This window comes from Chenopodium quinoa, unplaced genomic scaffold (genome assembly GCF_001683475.1).
Source record: "Chenopodium quinoa cultivar QQ74 unplaced genomic scaffold, ASM168347v1, whole genome shotgun sequence".
Taxonomy (NCBI): Eukaryota; Viridiplantae; Streptophyta; class Magnoliopsida; order Caryophyllales; family Amaranthaceae; genus Chenopodium; species Chenopodium quinoa.
This window is the reverse complement of record NW_018742949.1, coordinates 141,656-145,607: the sequence shown is the minus strand read 5'-3', so window position 1 is coordinate 145,607 and position 3,952 is coordinate 141,656.

Below are 3,952 nucleotides of genomic sequence, written 5' to 3'. Positions count from 1 at the left end.
TTTGCCTATTAATACACTTGTAATTCCTTTTAGAAAACAAATTTTAGATAATTTTCATTAGCTTAGTGATAGAGAGAGAAGTTAGAGAGAAGTTCTTGGTATTGGATTTGTATTTAAACATTTGATCAAGTGTGCTTGGATTTCTTCATCTTCAATCGTTAATGTTAGTAAGAATTTCTTCTTCTAGTACATATCTTTACTTGTTTGTTTTAGTTTCATGTTTGATTGTTTGATTTGCTTGGATTTGAATTAGATATTGTAATTGATATTGCTTTCTCTTGAATTTTATTTAGAATGATGATCAATTCTAATTCTAGTGATTTGTTCTTGAGTTACACCATGATTAGTGAGTAGATTAGTTGCTAGGGAGAAGGGGAAGCATGCTTGATTGATAATTTGCGCTAGTTGATGATCTTTGATTGATTGAATTGTTGTAATTAAATTGGTTGATATAGTTTTTCATGTGATTAATTAGATTAGGAATGATCAACCGATAAGATTAATCTAGATTGCATTGGAATTCTTAATGACATGACCCATCAATTTGAGAATTGCTTTAATTGATTGAGTTTGATTGTGAATTTCCTTGATTAGTCATTCATAGTGACCCCTAGCTTGGCCTCTAGGAGATAGCTCTTGAACTCTCTTGATTGCTACTATTGTTTGTCCTTTGCAATGCTTGAATCAAGCAAAGAAACTATCAATTAGCACGATTATTGAACTAGCATGTGGAACCTATATCCCTAGTATTTAGCTTCTTGAATTACTTGATTATTCTAATTTTGTTACCATAATACCAACAATTTTCTCACTACAATCTTCGAAATAACTTGATTTAGGCTAAAGTTAATACCGACTCACTCCTTTGGTTCGACCCTATACTTGCCTTATACTTTTATTAGGTTGGTTTAGGATTTTATAAATTATGTTTGATTTTGGGATAGACAATTAACGACTCGTTTATTCCTCTATCATCGCTGCACGTTGGTAAGTAGCACCCGCGTTTTTCAACCCGAATGGCATTACCGTGTAGTAGTAAGTACCCCATGGTGTTATGAAGGTTGTTTTCTCCATGTCTTCTTCTGCCAGAGAATCTGATTATAGCCCGCGTATCCATCCATGAATGAGAGAAGTGCGTGATTTGCTGTGTTATCCACCAGAATATCGATGTGTGGTAAAGGGAAGTATCCTTTGGACCTGCCTTATTTAGATCACGATAGTCGACACACATTTTTACTCTTCCATCCTTTTCTGGAAGTGGGACGATGTTGGCGACCCATTCGTGGTATTTAGATACCTTGATGAAACCTGCAGTTATTTGTTTTTGAACTTCTTCTTTTATTGGTTGAATCATTTGAGATATCAACCGTCTCAGTTTCTTCAATTATCGGTGTTTTCTTTTCAAGTGTTTCCATTTCTTTAATAAGTTCTTTTTCTTTTTAATTGTTAGTTAAGCAATGCTCATCATCTTGGGTTAAAGAAGAACACAAGGAGTAAGGAGAAGAAACCTTATTATTAAACTCTGTGATCATTACATCAAAGAGTGATATGTCCTCAGGGACTTGATCACTAACTATTCTAGGGGAAGGGATAGAAGGAGGAGGTGCTACAACTAAGGAGTTAGATGACTCTATAGGGAGAGACTCTGACTCTGACTCTGACTCAGACGACTCTTCGAATATCGGTCCTTGCCCCGTCGTGATGGAGATCTTCCTTCCACTTGGAGTAGTCACTTTGACGGTTTTGCACCACCCTTGTAGTGATCCTTCCGCTGGAGTGATTAGCTTTGAGGGATCGAAGCTTTCGCTTTGTACGATTGTCTGAATGAGAGAGGAATTATCATCTTTGTATGTTGGGTCATCCTTTTCTCTCCCAAATAGTAATCCCATGACATTAAAATCAAAGCATGGGGATGCTTTCTCCTTATTGACAAGAGTTTGGATTTCGTCTATGAAATAGTAATCTAAGAAAATTTCAAATCCCGGTTTCCTTATTTCATTTACGACAAATGGTTATGGAAATTCGTAGCATGGATAGTCCTCTCCTTCTTTTATAAATTGTCCATTAAGGGTAAGAAGTTACTGATCCATTGGGATTGCTTTCTTTTGGATGCGAGCGTCCCTACGTGCCTTCGAATTTTCCTGCGCTCGCTTGAAATATTTTCGAGTCGGTTTAAAACCAAGTCCGAAAGTGTTTAATTTAGGGAGGCCAGGTGATTCCAATGGTTTTGCTATTCCTTTCGTCATTCCTAGGGTCATCCCAGGAAAATGTTCTTGCTTCTTCAGAATAGCGTTCACAATCATATTGGAGTGGGGGTCGTGGGAGAGAGGGGTCCTTTCATCCTCCTCGATTAAGGAGACCTCTTCATTAAAGCCCAAAAAATCTTCATCGTCTTCGTCGGGCTCCACATTAATTATTGGATTCTCTATAGATTTAATTCTCATAGGCGAAGCATGGACTGTAAAGGGAATTCCTCCAACTATAGCTTTTACTTGTTGCTGGAGAGATGAGGGGACGACCTTTAGGTCATGAAGCCAAGGGCGTCCCAACAATAGATTGAATAAAGCTTTAATATCTACTACTTGGAAAGTAGTAGCGTGTTCTATCGCTCCCACCATTACATTCATAGTAATTTTACCAAGAGCTTGACGACGAGTGTTGTCATAGGCTCTTATTCCTTGCGTTGACGGGGTTAAGTCTTCATCCCTTGTGCCTAACATTCTCGCAGTTTAAGTGGACAGAATTAATGGTTGATCCATTGTCTACAAGAGTTATAGGGACGTTCATTCTGTTGCAAACCACTGTGAGGTTTAATGCCTTATAATGCTTGTCACCTTCTGTTGGCAAATCCTTGTAGGAAAAAGGTGATCAAGTTGATGGGACTAGAGAAATCACTCGTGAGGAAATTAGCCAACCTCTTAGGAGTGGTGTCAAAATCTATCCCTATTTTATCCAAGGCATTCATTACGGCCAACCTATGTTCTCGAGACGTTGCCAGAAGCTCCCATACGTTCATTTCAACTTTGGTTTTCTTGAACTGTTTGACAATGTCATTATCTTCTATGATAGGTATGGGAATTTGTTGTGTGGTTGGCATGGGTTGTGTCGAAACAGGAGGTTGCATTCTCCCGGATCTTGTGAGGACGTCTATTGATGAATCTTCTTCAACCCAAAAGTCATCCATGGCATATGACACTTAAGGTCGAGGTCCTACCATGTCTTTCAAATAGACGTCTTCTTAATCGTTGTCCCAAACTCCATTAATATTTGCATCCTTTCCTTGTGGAACTTAGACTAGCTTCTTATCAACAATCATTTTCTAAATTAAATCCTTGAATTTAAAATAGTTTTCAATAGTATGACTCCCTGATTGATGATATTGACAGTAAAATTTATCTGTCCTTTTTAATGATTAAAATGGTCACGGTTCGAGAGGTTTGATCTCGCCACTCTTGGAGAGCATTTTGAACATTTGTGCGTATGGGATCCCAATTGGAGTGTAGAGTCTATTACTCTTCTTGGGTTTATCGGTGACTTGTAAAGGAAAGCGTTTCGCATCATAAGTCGTTCTCATGGGTGTGAACTCTTTCCTGGGTTTATTTTTCGAGGGTGGAACCTCGTCATACTTCTTCTGAAGTTCTTTTACAACTTCGAGGACATCACGTAACAAGTGTGATCCTTCCATCATAGATAGTGTAAGCAATTGTATGTCCTCTTTACTTGCTAGTTCTGGAAGGTTATCCATGGCGTCGAAAAAGATCTCCTCCTCTTCTTTGATAGCATGGATTTCATTGACAGATTTGATTAGAGATGAGGGATCAACCTCGTTTTCCTCATCAGAGATGGCCAAGGAGTGAGCGAGAGGCGCATTATCAATACTTGGCTTCTTACTGGCAGGGGGCAATGGTAGCTTGTTGTTGTCGATTAAGTCTTGGATAGCTTCTTTAAGCTT